The following is a 21,200-nucleotide window of genomic DNA, read 5'->3' on the forward strand; positions in this document are numbered from 1 at the left end:
AAAAAAGGAAAGTGTATGTGAATGTTCATGCAGTTTTATTTGTAATATTCAAAAACTGGAAACAACCCAAATGTCCATCAATAGGTGAATGGATTAAAACATTTAAAAAAGTGAGATAGAGATGTTGCCTCGGAGAACTTACAGAAACAGAGTTGGAGAAATAACCATCCTTTCCTCTCCCCTCCCTTGAATTTCCTTCCTGTGCTTTTCATTGACTGATCCTAATTGCAAGTCAGAAGTCAAGGAAGTCCAAACTGGTCAGCCACTTGGGGTAAAGAACAGGTAGAGAAAAGTGAAGAGTATTGGGCATGTGGTGGTGGGGGGAAGAAATAAGTTACATTATAGAACAGTTCCATTACCCATCCCTGCAAATTCTCTTAGAGTTCATAATCATTATAAAGGATATTTCTTTGCTGGATAAATAATTTTAGATGGACGGGTCTTCATCTTTTTTTTTTTTTTCTTTTTTCAGCTGTTTAAAGATTCCATTCATGGTCACCAGGTTTGCATAGTTTTTGAAAAAAAAGTCTTCATTTGTTCACATAGTCATTCCTCTGTACATAATACATATTTTCCCCACTCTGGTGGCTTTTGAGATTTTATTTGTGATTTTCAGCAATTTGATATATCTTGGTGTGTTTGTGTGTATGTTTATCCTGTTTAAGTTCATTGAGACTTTTAGATCTGTGGGCTTTTATATTTTATCAAATTTGCAACTTGTTTAGTCACTGTATTTTTTATTTATTTATTTTTATTTATTATTATTGTTTTTTTGTGGTACGCAGGCCTCTCACTGTTGTGGCCTCTCCCGTTGCGGAGCATAGGCTCCGGACGTGCAGGCTCAGTGGCCATGGCTCACGGGCCCAGCCGCTCCGCGGCATGTGGGATCTTCCTGGACCGGGGCACAAACCTGTGTCCCCTGCATCGGCAGGCGGATTCTCAACCACTGTGCCACCAGGGAAGCCCTTTTGAATATTTTTGATGTCTTCCTAGACTCTCTGCTTCTTCTAGGAGATCAGTCATATGTCTGTCAGACTATTTAATTTATTTCACAGGTCATAGAGGCTTTTTAAATTCTTTCTTTTTTTTTTTTTCCTCCTTGTTTCATTTGGTTTGATTCTACTGCTGTGTTTTCAAGTTCACTGATATATTCTGCAACATCTAATCTGCTGTTAATCCCATCCAGTGATATCTTAATTTCAGATGTTGTTCTAATCTATGGAAGTCCATTTTTTAATATCTTTAATTTCTCTCTTGCTTGATGTTTTTAATGGAATACTTGCTCATAGTTATAATAGCTACTTAACATCCTTGTCAGTCATTTCTGTGTCTTTTTCTGTTGAATGATTTTATTCCTGGCTATAGTTAGTTACCTTTACTGCTTCTTGGTATGTATAAAATATTTTGATAGGAGGCTGGATCTTATGAACGCTATGCTGCTGTTTTGGCAGTTAATTTTGACAATTAGATTATTCTGGATAAATTTTATGAACTTGACCCTGTTTTTAAGATTTCCTAGAGTGTTTCCAGGCATGTGTAAGCCCTATTTCTGAGATACGATTCTCCTGAGGTCTCCACCAAATGGCCTGGCTGATCACCAAGGACTCTACTCTCTGGATGGTTAGACTTTGAATAACTCCCTGCCTTATGTGAGCTTTTACAAATTTTTAACTTACAGCTTGCTGGTAGTTTTGGCCAAGGCTTGTGGAATTTTACTTAATGTACATATAGCTAAGTTTTCAGCAAAGACTTAAGGAAACCTTTATGTAATAGATGTCTGGAGCTGTGTTTCTGCATAGGTCCTTTCCCGAGCTCTGCCCTGCTACTTACAGTCTCATAAGCCTCCCTAAACTCTGGTCTCCAGTGACTGAACTCGCTGAGACTGCCAGGCTCTTGTTTGTGTTCTTCCCCATCTCTGTGAATACAGTCTAAGGCATTGCATCCAGGCAGCAAATTGGGACAATTTCAACTACCTTTCCTTTCTTTTGGGGATCACAGTTCTGTGCAACCTATTGTCCAGTGTGTGGAGCCAGGTTTTTCATATATAATAGACAGTTTTCTAGTTGTTTACGGTGGGAGATTAAGTTCACCTTTTGTTACCTCTTTATGTCTAGAATCAGTTAATGCAACTCCTGTGTTTATAGTCTTCTAGTGGCTTACAATAGAAAACAATAACAAACATATACAGAAGTAAACCTCACCTTGGCCTGCAAGGGCCTACATGGTCTGGCCTTGGTTCTCTCCAATTGTATATTCCAACATTCTCTTCCTCGCTCCATTAGCCATGACCAGAACACTGGCCTTTATTGTTCCTTGAACACAGTAAACCTACTGTAGGCTCTGGGAACTTGATTTTGAGGTTTGCTCTACCTGGAATGCTGTTCTCTCGGATTTTTTCAGTGCTCACTCCCTCAATTTGCTTAGGTTCCTAGGTGATGTTATTTGATCAGAGAGACCTAACATGACTTTACTATTTAAAATAGCCAACTCTTTTCATGGCCTTTCTCTTACTTTGCTGATACTTTCTTCATAACATTTTTCACCATCGATAATGTATTATAACTCTATTTGTTGTACTTTTCTGTCTCCCTCACTAGAATGTATGCTGGTTGAGGAAATAGAATTTGTTATATTTGTTCTTGTATTCCCCGTGGGTATGTAGTAGTCCCACAATCATTTTTTCTTTAGAGAAATAATGAAGTTTCTTGAATATATAGTACCTGATACTGTTTTTCCATCACTATTTTGGGGTAAGTGACCTAAAGTGTTAGAAGTGAATTGACCAAGATATCCTTCCAGATTATATAATTTAGAGCAGAAAACTGCAAGACTAATTTACATAATTTTTTTCTTTTGAGATCATATATTTTTAATTTCCTTGAATCTTTATAAATATAACCATTGTTCTTTCTCCTTTTGATTATAAGGTACAGACTGTAACTAATGTTGACTGATAAGACCGTGTTCTCTTTTGAAAGTTGTTCTAGTTGGACACTGTTTATGCTGTATCAAATCCCCTTAGGCTCCTTTTACCTGTACTAGTTTTTGAGCACTTACTCAGAAAATGACCTTTGGCGGCTTGCCCACGTACACAGGTGTAAGAAAAGTTTTATCAGTGATCAGTGAGTGTTCAATATGAAATTCAAGCTCCTTGACTCAATATGAAATTCAAGCTCCAAGCTCCCAACTCTGAGGTGTCACATTCCAGAATCCCCCTGAAAAACCGGACTAACACTATGCTAAAATTGTACCTCCTTTTGGCTTTTTTTTCCTTTTGTGTCCACTCACTTACCAGTTTCTCTTGTCAGGAGTTCTTAGAAAAACAGGTACAGATGAATCCTTATCTAGTTTGATAGGTGTATTTTTTTTTTTTTTTAAAGATGTTGGGGGTAGGAGTTTATTCATTTATTTATTTTTGCTGTGTTGTGTCTTCGTTTCTGTGCGAGGGCTTTCTCTAGTTGTGGCAAGCGGAGGCCACTCTTCATCGCGGTGCACGGGCCTCTCACTATCGCGGCCTCTCTTGTTACGGAGCACAGGCTCCAGACGCGCAGGTTCAGTAGTTGTGGCTCACAGGCCCAGTTGCTCCGCGGCATGTGGGATCCCCCAGACCAGGGCTCGAACCCGTGTCCCCTGCATTAGCAGGCAGACTCTCAACCACTGCGCCACCAGGGAAGCCCCTGATAGGTGTATTTTTAAGGTTTGGCTTAGGGTTATGGAGCTTTGACAAATAATCCCCAAATCTCAATGGCTTAATGTATGAGGTTTATTTCTTCTTGATGTTACATGTTTATCATAAGCCAGTTGGAGGAAAGAGGGGTGTTCTTTTCTACATAAACCTCTGGGCAGTAGTCTGATTCTATAACTCAGGGGCCCAGCAAGAAGCCGATGGAATACTTAAATTAGTGTAATTCAAGGAATGTTTAATAAAGAGGCAGTTTGCTAAGGTGTTAGCAACATACAAGGGAATCACAAGAGATAGTGCCGTACTGGCAGAGATTATGCCATCTTTCACCTGCCCTACCTGGAACAGGAGGCTGGGAAGAAAGACTAAGAAATTAACCATAGGCATCACCATTCCTCCACCTGAAAATAATGTACATCAAATTTGCTCACACTTTATTGGCCAGAACTTATCATATGGACCCACCTGACAGTGAAGGGACTGGGAACAGACATTTCCAACCCTCATGGTCTTATTTCTTTCAAATGCAGTTTATATTGGCATATCTAGTATGCAAACTGCAAAGTGAATTTCCTTCCACTAAGTTGATATGTATTGCAGAAATTGTGCATTTTTCAAACATACTTATCAACTTTTTGAACTTTTATCAGTTTTAAAAGGTAGGTGCCTTTGGCTGTCAAGTTATCATAATCTCTATTTTTGATCAGTATAATTAAAAAAATTTTTTGATTGGTGTCATAACCAAGGATGGCAGACAGGATTCTGGGTAAAATTAAAAATTAAACATTTCAAATTAAAGGATTTCATAGAGTAACTTTCTTTTTTATGTGATCAAAGTGACAAGTTGTTGACAGATAATTTTTACATGCCCTCCAATCTAGTGAAATGATTTTTTGAAGGAATAGAGCATATCACATCATTCATTGTTTAATTATATGCATTCAATATTTTAACTTTATTTTTGTAACCTATTGCTCCAGAAAATATGAGCCATATATATCTTCTCCATTTTTTAAGAAAAAATGATAATAATAAATGTGTCAGTCAGCGTTAGATTATGCTGCTGTAACAAACAACTCTAAAAATCTTAGTGTATTAAAATGACAAAGGTTTGTTTCTTGCTCACTTACAATACATTAACAGCACAGAGTAGCTGATGGGCTCACCTCTACATCATCCTCATTCAGAGACACAGTGTGAATTTGATTCAGTGTCTGGGTGTGCCTTCATGATTGCAAAGGCAGAAAAATTAAATAGGAATAATTGCACATTAACTCCTAGAATTTCCACCTAGAAGTCATACACGTTATTTCCACTCATAGCTTCATTGGCCAGTGCTGGTTACATGGCCCCATGAACTTCAAGAGGCAGGAAAATGCAGTCCTACTATTTGACTGGAAAGAGAACCAGAAGTATTTGGTGAATGATGCTAACAACTGCCACACTAAGGAATGAAATTTATCTGAATATATTGATTTTTTTTTTTTTTTTTTTTTTTGTTTGTTTTTGCGGTATGCGGGCCTCTCACTGCTGTGGCCTCTTCCGCTGCGGAGCACAGGCTCCAGACCCGCAGGTCCAGCGGCCATGGCTCACGGGCCCAGCCGTTCCGCGGCATGTGGGATCTTCCCGGACCGGGGCACGAACCCGTGTCCCCTGCATCGGCAGGCGGACTCTCAGCCACTGCTCCACCAGAGAAGCCCTATCTGAATATATTGAGACGTGCTCTGTCATTTCAGACCCCTGTAAAATTTATGTAAGCGCCAAATTTTCTATTTAAATGTGGTTTAAATATATATTTCTAAAAAGAAATTGATTCATCCCCTGAATTGAGTATAAAAAATGCTATAGAGAATATTTAACCTTTTAAAATATATCTTGGGACCACATTTATTTATATCAATAATTTCATCCTAAGATAAGATAGCCCTGAAGACTAAATGGAAATGAAGTATGGATTGCTTTAGCAATTTTTGTGACTATGAAAAGCTATTATTTTGTTGAGGCAAAATCAACCAATAAAATGACATGGGAATTTAGAGAAGGAGAGTTTTACCTGTCTAGGGAAACTCATGAATTGTTCATAGAGGAATGGATTTTGCATTTAAGCAATCAGGATTACAGTGGTGATTTCCTGTGACTGTCACTTTTTTGCTTTAACTTTTCATTTTTAAAACCACTTTATTGAGGTCTGATTGGCATACAAAAAGTTCTACATATTTAATATATACACCTTGATGAGTTTGGAGAGAACTATACATCTTTGAAGCCATCACCACAATCTAAACCATCACCTCCAAGTGTTTCCTCCTGCCTTCTTTCTTTATTATTGTTATTTTTGTGATAAGAATATTTAATATAAGATCTACCCTCTTAGCAAATTTTTAACTATGTATATGTATTGTTAATTACAGGCACTATGCTATGTAGTAGATCTCTAGGACTTAATTTACCTTGCATAACAAAGTTAGTACCCTTTGACTAACACCTCCTTATTTCTCCCTCCCCCAACCTTCTGTAAATCACCATTCTACTCTCTGCTTCAATTAGTTTGACTGTTTTTGATTTCTCTTGTTAAGTTGTATCATGTAGTGTTTGTCTAGCTTATTTCACCTAGCATAATGTCCTCCAGGTCTGTTCATATTCTCACAAAAGCAGGATTTATTTTTTTAAGATGAATAATATTCCACTTTATGCACATACTACATTTCTGTATCCATTCATCCATCTGTGGACATTTAGATTGCTTCCATGTCTTGGCTATAGTGAATAGAGCACCAGTGACCAGGAGAGTACAGATATCTCTTTGAGAACCTAATTTCAGTTCCTTCTGTATAGAGGTACCCCCCAATTTTTTAAGGTTTGTTTTATGCCAATTTGCTTTTATGAAAGACCGACATTAATACCAGTTTTTGCTAACCGAAAGAAATCTGAAGAAGGTTTTCACTTTTATGAAAAAAGGTGAAAAGTGAAAATTGCTTTCAGTGTTTGTTTTGCAGCTCGTTGTTACAGAGACAGTGCACACCTCAAGTGGGGAGAATGACACCACCAAGCTCCTTCCCCAGGAACCATACTTAGCATCTCAGTATCAAGCCACCATAGTTTTGAACTGTGTTAGCATGGGAAATTAACAAGCACTGTTATTAGTTGAGGCATCTCTAGGTGCTTTTGAGGTATAAGCATTTCTAGATAGTGTATGTGCTTAGATTATACGCAATATAGGACTATATATATCTATTTATCTATACATCTGTATCTATATCTATCTGTATCTATCTGTCTAAAATGTGACTTCCATTAGTCAAAGCATTGAGCAAATTTGTATTTGTATGTACCTTGCAAATTGACTCAAAGCATTCACTATTGATATATTAAGTATATCATCAAATTTGATAAAGATTCTATTAGTCGTTCTAATTATATTTCATAGTATTTAAAGGATATCCAGAAATAGAACACTAAATAAAAATAGTGAATAATTTTGGGTACATTTCATTTAGAGTTATTCAGAACTGACTGCCTATACCACTTTACAGTTGTCCAAGATCTTTCAAAATATTGATTAGCTGTACTGTTGATAATATAAAATGCAGTTTTTTGGGGTTTTGTTTGTTTGTTTGTTTTGTTTTTGTTTTTTTTTCGGTACGCGGGCCTCTCACTGTTGTGGCCTCTCCCATTGCGGAGCACAGGCTCCGGACGCGCAGGCTCAGTGGCCATGGCTCACGGGCCCAGCCGCTCCGCGGCATGTGGGATCTACCCAGTCCGGGCACGAACCCGTGTCCCCTGCATCGGCAGGCGGACTCTCAACTACTGCGCCACCAGGGAAACCCTAAAATGCAGTTTTAAGATCAAATACAAGATGATAAAATGCAATGTGATTTCTTTGTTCTGTACCATCCAATTGTTTGCCAACTCGATTTGTTGCTATTTGTTTCACTTGTTTAATCAAAAAAATCCATGTCACCTACCAGAACCTGGAGTTCCTAGGATTCTACAGTGTTTATGCTGACATAGAAATGACTAACAATTTTTACCAAAAGGGGTAGCCTTATGAAAATTTTTTAAGGAGTCATTGAGCTCAACTTGCATTTATCTCAGTTGATCGATTGCACTTACACCAGTAATTTTCACATTTGTTACAAAACACAGAGAAAAGAAAAATATCTAAGGGTGTAAATTAGTTCATATTAGCTCTAACTACAAACATGAAAGGGAGTACATTAAAGCTAATCATCCTTCTATTACCTTGTCATTGCGACGTTTTTACTGTTACATGATGTGAAATAGAAAACAGAGCTTTGGGAGCATGGTAATAACGGAGTGCATGAGTGATCAGCATGTCTCTCCCGCTTGCTTCAGCATCCTGTCATTTGGGCTATTTAAATCTGGCTCTAATCTGTAAGACTTGGGCCTTCTATAAGGAATAATAACGCCTGGAATTTGAGAACTGGTGAATAATGGGACATATAAATGGTTAATATTTTTAAAGACTGTACTAATACTTTAAAGATCAGAAATTATTCATTCAAACTGCAGAAAACGTTAAGTATTTAAGGAATTGTATAGTTATCTCAGAAATTAAAAATGAAATAACTACATCTAATAAAATTATTAGCAGAATCTAGTTTAACTAAAAATATTTGTATTAGTGCCAACCATCTTGGAGACGTAATGTTTTTAGGAATACTTTTTGCCAGTGGGTGGAAGCAAGATGAGATTTGTAATAGATGAGGTCAAGTAAATAACCAGCAGCCGGACCTTAATAGGACATTGCAAATAGATGGACTTTCAAACTGAGTAAAATAGGGAGACATTGGAGGATTCTGTACAGAGAAGCTGCGAGACCTGATAGCATTTGTCATGGGACACTTTGGATGCTGTTTTGAGAATGGAGTACAGATAGGGGAAGAGGTAGGAACTGGCAGATGAATTAGAAGCTCTTGCTATTTAATTGTGGTGAGAGATGATAGTAACTCTGACAAGGGAGTAGCGGTAAAGCAGTGAGGATTAGTATCTAGACAACCAAATTTATAGACTACAAAATTTCGGGTGGATTTGGTTGTACAGTCAGATTCAGACTTTATAGGTACATGTCTTCATTCGGAACAGAAAGCTCAGGCAGTGACCACATATACCTCATTAAATCTTCCTGTGTACCTTTCAGCATTTTGGAAAGACTATTTATCTATTACTACGAGTGTATTACTTTGCTGCCATTTGAAAAAAAATAAGGTAAATATAAAAACAAATACAAAAAAGCGATGCAGTTACATTTTAATAAGATAGTATTATTTTGTGAAGGCTTTGTGCCATAAACCTACTCTTTGTTAGGTGAAGCAAGTTTTAGAATGGTGTTCAGGACATACCAGCACCAAACTGAGTCAGTGTATTCAAAAGGAGTGAAAGATGGATTAAAAGGAAAATGGCTTTCTCAATATGGGATTTATTTTATTTTATATTTTGCTATCTTACTACCTAAAATCATTTTAAGGGCCACCTGTGGGAAAAGATCTGGTCTACGTGAATGACTGTCCACAGCATCAATGTATAAGTATATGTAGCTACAGAGTTCTCTACATGTCCCCCTTTATGAATCTTGGAGAATTTATCAAAGAATTGTGTGAGGATATCTTTCAGTTCCTCCCCTGGCCTTCTTAGTAGTCCAATTGTCCTTTTGTTTCAGCATTAGTCCTGCTATATTTGCAGTTTCCTCACGGGTCTCTAAATACTTCATGTATTATTTACCCCTATATTTTAACCATAGGAATGATTATAAAACTATTCAATAAAAATCTTGATTATTTATGATAGAATATTATAATTTTATAAGAGACTGTACATTTTTAGTAACTAGTAGTCAGATATAAAGTTATGCTTTTTCAGGACCTATCTCCTAATATATTTTTTACAACCTGAACTTCAAAAATGAGGTCAATCACGATTTCCAATGCACTCATTTAGTGAACACTGACAAATAGAGTTTGCAGGGTTTTTTTTTTTTTTTTTTGCAGGGTTTTAATTACCAAGATACTAGACACACTTGACAAAAAGTGTATGAAATGAAAATATGGATTCAATATGACATCTACTGATACAAACCTTTGTTACTTATTATATTTTAAATTAGGCGATTCAATATTTATTAAGTAACATTTCTGTTAAATTAAGTATTTTTGTGTGTATTAACATCAAAATCACTTCTTACTAACTTAAATCACTTTGTTATGTTCATCATTCCTTAGACTACCCATCATACTAAAATGTGTTTCCATGCTGATATTTGAATCAAGAAATTGAGATAGATGACTGGACAGGGTAGAAAATAAGGACTGGAAATAGGTCACAAAAATACCAGAATTTTTTTTAAAATGTGTATTTTTTTCTCTAAAGTAAAAAATCCTTGAGGAGAAATAGTATGTATTTGTGTCTTACTACTGTAGGGATTAGAGCTAGGAACCTAATGTATCCCTAATAATTCCTGCTTAAACCTTCCACCAAGTAAAATCCAAGTCAAAATTTATTCTCTGTGGTGAAGAGTGGTTCACTGATTGAGTGAATGAATAGTTAAATAATAGTTTGTGTGTTTTATACCAGATAATTTAAAGGAATATTTGAATATTTGTCTGCCTCCCAACCATATCCAGATTTCAATACTTTGGGGGGGAAAAAAATCACATAATGTTCATGGTGAATTGAGTTTGCCAGAAAGACAGGTCTCTTTTTTTTAGCCATTTCTCCAGCCATGTGAAATTCCTTGCAATCTTCAGTTCTTTAGAGATAAATTGTTCCAGTTATCTACTTCTGTGTGTGAAACTATGACAAAACAATAACTATTTTATTGTATGTCATGATTTTAGGGTTAGAAATCTGAGCAGGGCTCAGTTAGGTGATTCTTCTATCCTACATGGTGTTGTAAGATATCTCGCAGTGGTATTATCATGGTAAATGGTCCGGAGGGCCCAAGACAGCTTCATTCACAGGACTGGTTCCTCTGAAGGGATGGCTCATCTGTCGGTCTGGGCAATCTCCGACTCACGACTCACTGGACTTCCCATATGGGGGCTTAGGGCTTCAAGAATGAGTTTTCCAACAAACAAGGCAGAAGCTGCATGGCCTTTATAATGTAGCCTCAGAGGTCACCTTGTGTCACTTCTGCCATATTTTAATGGCCGAAGCAGTCACAAACCTGTCCAAATTCAAAGAGAGGGGCCTTACCGCATCTCTCATTGAGAGGAGTGTTAAAGAATTTGTAGTTGTTGTTGTAAAACTGGTAGTTTATCTCTAACGTTATATAGACCTTCTGCAACATGATTATCACATTATATAATTGTAACTATCAAAATGTTACATATCTGTCAACATAAAAATAAATCAAACAAATTTTGGGTCAAGCTATCAACTCCCTTTTGTCTTAAAAGTGTGAAATGTGCAGTTATACGATTCTGAGTTCTTCCCAGATTGCCTGAACTCACAGTAGAACATACAGCTGAATACGAGTCTGCATCAAAGGGAGTCATGAGAGTCCCATCGTGTTGCTGAGCTTTACGGGGCTGCTATGACTGGGATTGTGAGCCACATGAATCCTGAAGCGATCTCAGAGGTTGTTTCAGGGATTATTCAAGAAAGCTTTGCTGCTCATCTCCTTGGGTTAAAAAAATAAATAAGAAGCTTTGCCTATTCATGGGTTTAGGTGGCTCATCCTGTAAACATTTATATGGTTTCTGTATTTCAGCTGAAGGCATGAGAATAATACGCTTTGAGTGAGTAGACCTAGTGACTCAACAGAGCAAACTGACCACTTTACAAGCCAAAACATTGTGAATTGTGAGGGAAGAGGGAAGGAATACATTTGAAATGTTTGGGCAATATCACTGGGTTGAGACTAGAAACATTTTTAATGTTTGTAGCTCTTAGGGTAATAATTTGACTCAAAGGGAGAAAAACAGAATAATTCTCTCATGTCTATTAATGGAGACTTTAGTGTAGGATTAATGGTTTGGCCTCTGGAATCAGGGAAGCAGACAGCCTAATGTTCAACTAATGGGTCCTATTACTGTCACTGTGTCCTTGAGCAAGTTACATAACCCATCTGACTTTCATTTATCTCATCGATAGAATGGAGACGGTAATAGCATAAAACTGATTGAATTATTGATGAAATGAATGGCCTAGCATAGGTATTAAGAAAGAGAAAAGCAGTCCCTGACATCTGGAGCTAGCCCGCGACTATCAGCTAGGCTTTTGTGTTACTACATGCTGTTCCCGCACTCACTGCCAGGCACTGTTGAACATAAGCAGTTACATAGAATATCAACATCAGAATGCCGCTCTGTGGTCATGATGGATCAAAACAAAAGACCACTCCACAGTCACGTCTAAAAACTGACCAATTATGACTATTTGTCCAAGGCACAATATACCAAATAACCCTTTCTCCTAGGTGGTATGAATGGCTACTGCTGTTTTACCAAAAACAGCATTAGCTTTTCTTTAGTTCACCTGCCCTGCAAATAAGATTTAATGAGATATACAATTATAGAATGATTCCTGCTTTCTGACATCACCCAAACCAGTAGGTGTCCCCACTTCTTTGGACCCGCCCCAGCTCAACCAGAGCATAAATCCTATAATAAGTCCTTTTTAACATGCTTTCACTGAGCTATCCTATTGTTTCCCATGCTGTGCATTCTCCTTTGCTATGAGTAATAAACTGACTTTTTCAGCCACAGGCAGTGTTCCTGGTGGTTTGATTGGGGGTCACTGACAGCATTACTGTATATAAAGTGCTTAGTGGAATAAGTATCAATAAATGTTAGCTGCTATTATTACTAGCAGTAGAATTGATGTTCTTAATACTATATCTTTCTCTTTCCTTCCTTCTTTCCATGAAAATGTGTCACACACAGATTGTGTACCATGACCTGTAGTTGCAGGAAAGATATTTTTTAAGGATGTGATGCTTGAGCATGGTAGTACAAGTAACAGAGAACTTATTAGGACAGAAATGGTGAGGAATGAGGGTATGTGTCAGGTGTGGGATATGCACATAATGTGTAGTAGGACACAGGAAGTCTGCTCTAGATATTTTTTATGGAAAATTTTCAGCTGAAAGACTTCATCTGATATATTAAGAACACTAATTGTAGTCAATGAATTACAAATAACTACATAGACGAAATGATAGTCTCTGTTGCTTTTTCTAGAAACAAAATTCAAATGAAAAATTTATGGTAATTTATGTTTGGGGAATTTGAAAGCAGTTCAAAGTCAATGGCAATTTATCCTACTACATGATCAGTATCATTGATTATATAATCAGCATATTAGCAGATGCATTCAAAATTTTCTAATATTCATGCATAGTTAAATTACATTGAGAAGAATAGTATGTTCTTAATTGGGCCATTCCAGTGATTGTACTAGTTTGCATAGTTAGGTGATTTTCAAACAGTTTGCCTAGGTCTGAAACATGTTGAACACTAAGCCAGCACAACTTTAATGAAAAATAAAACATTTTAGAATGTGGCATATTTATAATAGCACATGGGTGTCATGGGGGTGGAGTTTTAATATGTATGATTTGAAAAGCTTCCCATTTGATTTACATCGAGACTGACCATGTATAAGTCCTTTAATACTAGATTTTTGGAAAAAACACTGGATTAAACTCAAACCTACTTAAATTTTTACCCGTGAATTTGAAGCCAGTTACTTATACTTCAGTAATTTTGTTAAACTCTCTGCACCTTAAATTTCATAACTGCAAAATCAAGATTGTAATATTTAACTAATGTGCATGATGATCATGCAAATTGAAAAAAAGAATGCTGTATTATCAAGATTTAGTGTTAATTAAAGACTAGCTATCTTTCTCTAAAAATATAAGCATGTGAGATTCCAAGATTAAACATCATCATTGCATTTGATCTTCACCTCAGCCCAGAACCAGCAATATTCTTGACCTAAGTGGCTATCTGACATGTAACAGGGTCCTAAATAGGAAAGTCACTGCATCCTTGCAGGCTCAGAGGTCCAGAATCAGGGCATCTTATTACAAAGCTGTAAAGTCCTTTTCATGAGATAGTAAGCACAAAATCACCAATATTAGGTTCCTTTTGAATCATCTACTCTAATCACATTATTACTACCAGCTTGACTTTTTTTTCATTTTTTAATTGAAGTATAGTTAATTTACAGTGTGTTAGTTTCAAGTGTACAGCAAAGTGATTCAGTTAATGTGTACATATACACACACACATATGTGTGTGTGTGTGTGTGTGTGTGTGTATATATATATATATATATATATATATATTCTTTTCCAGATTCTTTTCCATTATAGGTTATTACAAGATATTGAGTATGGTTCCCTGCACAATATAGTAGGTCATTCCTGTTTATCTATTTCATATATTGTGTGTATATGTTAATCTCAAACTCCTAATTTATCCCCCACCCGCCATTATCCCCTTTGGTAACCATAAGTTTGTTTTCTATGTCTATGAATCTATTTCTGTTTTGTAAATAAGTACATTTAAAATCACCAGCATTAGGTCCCTTTTGAGTCATCTACTCTAATCACATTACTGCTACCAGATTGACTTTCTTGATCTCTCTGAACTTCTACTTTCCAGTTATTCATCTTCTTCTGACATCCTGGCAACATTTCCTCTCCCCTTCACTGACTAATAGGATAAATAGAGTTACAGGATATAGCATTACCTACTAAAATGGGTCCATGGATCAAAGATTTGTGTAAAGTCCAGTGAAATCAGTCCCTGAGCCATAAATTTCAATGCACAAGAGATGTTTGGCAGTCTTTTACAGAGTTGGAGGTGAGCTGTTTGAGGACCCATTTTCTTAGTTGCTGCTTCCTTGTTTAAAAAGCAAGTAATTTTTTTAAAAGGAACTTTGAAACTTCTTTATAAATGGTCCTTAGCAAAAATAGCAATTGCGTTCCCTTGTCCCACTCAACAAACTCAAGTGGTCTAACATCGTTCAGTTTTGAAAGCCAATGGCTAACATGAATTTGCTTTCTGTTTCCTCCCCTAGACTAATTTCTGTTCTTGTGAAACATCTGCTTAGCTTTTAATCTCCTGGACTAACAGGTCATTACTCATTTGTTTATGGACGAAATGATTTACATCAGTGTAAATAAGTCCTATAATATTGTTCTCTCAGTTGAGTGACTCTTCAACAAAGCAATAATGAGTAGGATGTGTAACTTCCACTAATCTTGCTTATTGTTTTTGGACGATGTCAACAGTATCAGTTGATTAAGATTTCTGGCAGGAAAGCAAAACTTGCAGCCTTCCAACTGCAGGTAAGCTTACATTCTTAAGAATCTTGGTAGACATATTTAAATATAACCCTTCAAGCTGCAGAATTTCTGCATACTACTAGTAGTTTCTAAAGACTTTTTAATGCTTTTGGAAATTATACCTAAGTCATAACATTTGTCCATTGTCCTGTTGGATCCCACAGGGTTGTACTCTGCCCAACAATCCTAGTTTTAAGTAAGACTCCCTAATGAAAAGAAATAAGTTTTATATTTCCAGATATAATGCTAAATCCACTTTTTACCCAAAGATATTTAGAGGCTGTCTTATACTCTTCCATTCCTTCATTTTAAAAAGTATATTTATTCTGTTTTCAAGACCAGTACTGATTTTTGTTTTTATTTAAAATTTTTAAATAGGTTAGTCAGAATGGTAATGGAGAAAAAAATAATTTTGTGCACTCTAACATTTCTACCAAAAAAACGTGCAAACTGGGTCCACTGATTAATATCCATTGGATATAAAGCTCTAAATTGTTAATAAAATGTTAAGAGAGTAATGTTAACATATCTTTTTCAATTTACCTGTCTGATACTCCTGTATGACATCATTTATATGAAGTATTAGAATAGAAGAGTGACTCCATCTTTGGGATATTTGGAGGGAAGACTTCCTGGGTTGATGGAAGTATTCTATAATTTGGTCTGGCTGATAGTTACAAAGTTTTATATATTCATCATTTCCCCAAATGTACACTTTTAAAATTTAATTTTTAACAAAAATAGTTATTTTGAAAACTGCAAAGAAAGAGTAATGTTCAAATCAAGCCTTTTCTATACAGATGTATAACAGAGAATAATCCTGATACTCAAATATTCCATATTTGTATATTGTCTTTAATTTTTAACAAAAGAAAAAATAGTACTAAAAAGGCATTTAGTTCACAGTAGTTTTAGTGCCATTTGATTTTACACTGGCCAACTGAAAATCTTTCTGTCAAACAAAGTGTGGGGATTGCTAACTGTATGGGTTTAAGACTGAAGGGATCACCAACATGGTTAAGACATATCTCTGCTTGTAAACTGTATATTTTATAAGCTCAACTAGTTTCTAAAAATTTTGTTCATTTTTAGAAGCATCTAATACCAGTGGTTTGTCTGAGTGGAACAAAGTTCAGAGAAATAGGATATCATTTGGCTTGATAAAACAGAGTTTTTTCAGTAAATAAATAATTTAAATGTTTGTTGAGTGCCTCCTATGTGACAGGCACTATAGGGATTGGGGATAAACAGCTAGTGAGCAAAATCAGACACAGTCACCATTCTGATGGAATTTAGTTTAGATAGAGCTACAGAGCTTAAGGAATGGAAACAGGACTCAGGATGTAGAGGTTTAGAAAGAAGGACATCCTGAAAGGGGAAAATAATGCACCAGAATAATGAACATTCTTACTATGATATTAATGCCAGTACTAAGCACCTACCAGAACTTAAAGTATTAAAGAAAGGAACTAGGTCCTACTGTTTACTGAATCCCTAATGCCTATGCCAGGGCCTGACATAGAAAGCTATTCATTATATATTTGTCAAATGAATCCATGACTGAATGAGAGAAAAACAACACTACTCCTAAAATACTAAGGAATAATTAAGGGCATTTCAAATCAAAGCATCATTTGATCAACATCTTTAAAATAAATAACTCATATCATGCAGGATTAGCTTAAAATCATCTACTCATTCCATGTGTGTCTTAAAGTTGAGAAATTCTTTCAAGCAGTGATTCCAAAGCCTGACTGGGAGTGCTTAGTGTCAAAAACCTGCCTGAGCCCAGGCAGACATAGGAAAAATAAAGCGTGGGAGGATTGTTTCCAAGAACATTAGAATTAGGACTGTGTTTTCATGGTTTTAATCCATCATAGCCGGGGAGAAGGTAGTTCTTTGGAGCTTTAACAAATGTTAGATACTCTTTGCTTTGTGTATAAAGAACTTCAGACCTCTGCTCCCTTTAGAAGAGAATCTGATTAGATCCTAGCCTGGAAAGTTCAGAAACCCATAGAGTAATATTAATGGTTTCCAAGTCTTTAGTGCAAGAATAAAAACAAAATGAAGGCAAAGCCAGGCCCTGAAGGAGCTGAGTGAGTTAATGAGTGATGGCCTCCTTGCATCTTCTGATATTCAGCTAAGTCACAGCAGATGGGCAAGGGCTCCATGGGAAAAGTGAATTATGCACATCAGACTGTTGTTACATTTCTCACAATGACACTTTCCTCACTTCACGTGTTGTACTTCTTGGGCTGATTAGTTATGCATCTCATCTCATATTGGCGGTCCTGGTTCAGAGATAATCTTTAATTGGTTTTTCCCTCCCATATGCGAATCTGTTAAAGATTTTTTTCTATTCTTTCCCTCATTAGACAAAGTTTGTACACTGAATTATTTTGGAGAGGATGATGATGGGGGTTATAATATTAATATTAATTGAGGATCTTGGGTGGAATAATTTGTGATAAAGGTGTGTTCTAAGTGGTAGGCTAGGGGAAAGTTTATAGATGCTAATATTCATCCTGTACCTTGGGAATGGAATATTTTATAAGACACTGTTTAAACAAAAACAACAGTTGGCAAAAATTACTATATCACGGTTAGATCAGGCATTAGATTAAGTTCTTGCTGAAAGGCACATTCACTTTTATTTCACATCCCCACAATTAAACTCATCATTTTACTCTCTAAAACTCTTCTTGTAACTCTAAGATCAGATAAGCATTTAATCATCAAGGGAAACAGGATTGTGTTGTGGAAGGACATTAATTTGGGGTTTAGGTCTGATTTGGATACTTATTTACTATAGAGATATAGGCAAGATATTTCACCTTTCTCAATCTCAATTTCTGAATAATACTCCACCTTCAATGAGTTGATGGGAAGATAAAGCAAAACAGTGTAGGTAGAGTCCCTTTCGATACTTGCTGGGGGTTGGGGGTGGAAAGCAGGATCTGCTCAATAAAAGATTGATGAATTTGAAAGGATGTAGTGAATTGAACAAAATAAAAGTCACCCCTTACCTGGGCCTTTTCTGCAATATTAGGGTTTACAACTATATCAATGCAACACCTTTTTTATGATATAGAAGCAATACCTGTAAACAGGTAAATAGTTACAATGATCTTGTTGAAGCAAGGGTGAGAGTTTTTCACATCCCTACCCATTTGGCTCTCTCCCTGTCTTTATCAGACACTGCAGTCTGACTGTTTGGCTAAGCAGTCTCCAAGATCCTTTTCATCTTTGGAATCCTATGAGAAAATAATAATGCATTAACATTTAAAAAAATGCTTCTGTAATGTAGAAAACCATTATATTTACCAGAGTCCAACCAGGAAAACAGAAACCACTGAAAGTACATAAGTCACAGGAAATAAAGTGCTGGGAATTTGTTATATGGGTGATAGCATTGCTAAGAAGCCAAAAGAAAACTCTGGTATAATCCAGAGATTAGCAAAAGCAAAAAACCTCTGCCATCCTAGGCAGGATGAACCAAGGAAAAGGCACCGTTACCAGATCCGAAGGGCTTGAATCACCAAGGTAATTCTTATACTACACAGACCCAGCCTGAGGCAGAGAAGGAGAAGGGAAATCGCTAGACCTTCTATCCTTCCTGCCCTCCAGTCTCTCACCAACATCTCCTGTTGGCTAAACCCAGCCAAAAGTCACCTGACCTGGGAGTCTGCAGAAATCAGCTTCCCTGTCACCCAGAGAATGGCAGAAAAAGATTAAGGAGTAGATCTGAAGGCAAACAGGTCATGGGCTGGCACAAATCAACTGACCCATTAGAGGTAGAAAAATTATTCATTACTTTTAAAATTATTCCGACTTTAGTTAAATGAATGGGTTACCCCAGGGTCTCTCAAATTGACTCATAGTGGTTGCCTCATGCTCAGTTACTTATTCATTGCCAGCTGGGTAAATAGGTGTAGATAATGCCACCACATTTACTGCTGTTTGTTATTATATTGTGGTTCTGGCATAACCTCATGCACTCATAAAATATTAGACATTCATGTTGTATTAAATACCAATATGGTGATTATCTCCCATAACTTATCTGTGTTTATTTTTATTCTTTTAGCATACATTGTATAGCAATGGTTTTTAAAATAGTTTTGAGCAAGGTCGATAACAGGGCAAAAATAACATCTTGAGATCTCAGATACATCATTTCTTTTATTCTTTTTTATCCACACCCCCTCCTCCCCATTCATTGTCTAGGAATGCACATTATTATTTGAAGTGCTCTGTTAAGTCCTACAATTTAAAAAGTCTAATTTCATTTAACCTAGTGTCTTTCAATCATATTCAATGACAGATTATTTTTTTCTTTTTCAGAAGTACTGTTTAACGTAACCTGTATCTCCTCTTCCATGGCACACACCTTGTGAACGTAAGTCCAAAACATCTTTAGAAATCTTTTACTTAACAGTCTCTTGCTTGAAGTACTTACATGATAGAAACTCACTCTTGTGTAAGACATTGTGTTCCACTCTTGATGACATTTGGAAATTTTTGGAAGTGATGGCTTTTTTCTTCCAATCACTGGTTTTGTCTTGTTGGATCAAGCTAAAGGACTAGTAAATAGAAAATAACTCTTTTCAAGTATCTCGTTAATGAAATCTATCATGTGCCACCTCACAGGTCTCATTCAGATCTAAACATCACTGCTTCCTCCTTCAAACCCTCAAATACTTGGTGTTTTCTTTATCATTTTGGTCATTTCCATGGAAATGTTACCATTTTTATATCCCTTCTAATATATGATTGTCACATGTGCATACCATGTCAGGTGGATTCTTACTAACAAAAAGTACATTTAAGCTATCATTTTATTCTTCTTATTTAAAAAATTTTAATTTCATGAGGTAAGTTGGCATGAGAAATATATCATGGAGTTGCATATCAGTTTCATCAACAGAACTCTTCGAAGGAAACATAGACTAGAAAAATGTGACAATCCTATGTCTCCTATTCCATGTAAGTTGTCAGAGATGGATAAAATTCAGAAATCCTGATTCTTGGATTGTTTATCTAACTAATTTACAGGAAATTTATGTTTGTCAAGAATGGGCAGTAGGACAGAGATTCAACAGGTATTTCCTGTCCTTCTGGTAGAGATTCTGATGTTTCCCCTTATTTGAGGATAACTGCTACAATGAGCCACTGTTTCTCATGAGAAGGTGTCATGTCTACTGATTCTGTTGAGGAGACTAAAAGTTGAAAATTAACCCTTCTCTACATATTGTCCTTCTGCTCTCACCCCATCACCTATGATGACATGACACCTAAGCTCAATTGATTTCCATTTTATCCAGTGTGGACATGTCACTTACTGCCCAGAGATGACTTTCTGGTTCAGACTAAGCAAAACTTTGGGCACATTATTGTTTTTTAGAGCTAAGAAATATTATTCCAGCTTTCAGGCTAAATTCAGAGACTCAGGGGAAAATCACAAATTTTAAGTTCTGAAAATTAGAACAAAACAGAAGTGTTAAAAAACATAGTGGCTATGTTGAAGACAATGCTGATTTTGGTGGTTAAAACATGGCTATAAACAAAAATTTCTATTATATGCCATTCTTGCTTTGAAAATATTACCTATATTGATAACTCCTAAGTATTTTCTGAAAGGTAGTTAGAATACGTTGACCATTACTCTAAAAAGTGAGAGTAATGAGGAAATTAGCAAATAATTCATCTCAGTATTGAAGTGTATATATGTGAGTGTGTGTGCGCGGGCACATGTGTACATGATTTGTGATAGATATATATCACATGGACCATTCTCCAGGAGAGATCATCTTTTAAGCAACAAAGTACATGTTAGCAAATTAAAGAAACGTGAAATCATACCAAGTATTTTCTCTGTACACAATGATATAAAATTTGAAATCAATAACAGGATGAAAATTGGAAAGTTCACAGATAAGTGGAAATTAAATAACACACTCCAGGACAACCAATGGGTCAAGGAAGACAAAAGGGAAGTAAAAGAGTATCTTGATAAAAATAAAAAAGAAAACACAACATACTAAAACTTATATGCACTTTTAAGAGAAAAGATTATAGTGATAAAAATCTACATTAAGGAAAAAGATAGATATCAAGTAAACTACATAATGTTACACCTCAAGGAACTAGAAAAAGAACAAAATAAGCCTAAAGTTAGCAAAGGGATATAAATAACAAAGA

The 21,200-nt window shown here is 36.1% G+C and overlaps 1 long non-coding RNA gene across 1 annotated transcript in view; it reads left to right on the forward strand.

Annotated features, from left to right (window-relative positions):
* LOC137214554 (uncharacterized) overlaps nt 1-21,200 on the forward strand; it is a 381,031-nt gene that overhangs the window by 298,984 nt on the left and 60,847 nt on the right. The window contains exon 3 of the long non-coding RNA XR_010938938.1: nt 19,344-19,398. This is a non-coding gene — a long non-coding RNA (uncharacterized lncRNA). The remainder of the gene's footprint in view (nt 1-19,343; nt 19,399-21,200) is intronic.

This window comes from Pseudorca crassidens, chromosome 20 (genome assembly GCF_039906515.1).
Source record: "Pseudorca crassidens isolate mPseCra1 chromosome 20, mPseCra1.hap1, whole genome shotgun sequence".
NCBI classification, from domain to species: domain Eukaryota; kingdom Metazoa; phylum Chordata; class Mammalia; order Artiodactyla; family Delphinidae; genus Pseudorca; species Pseudorca crassidens.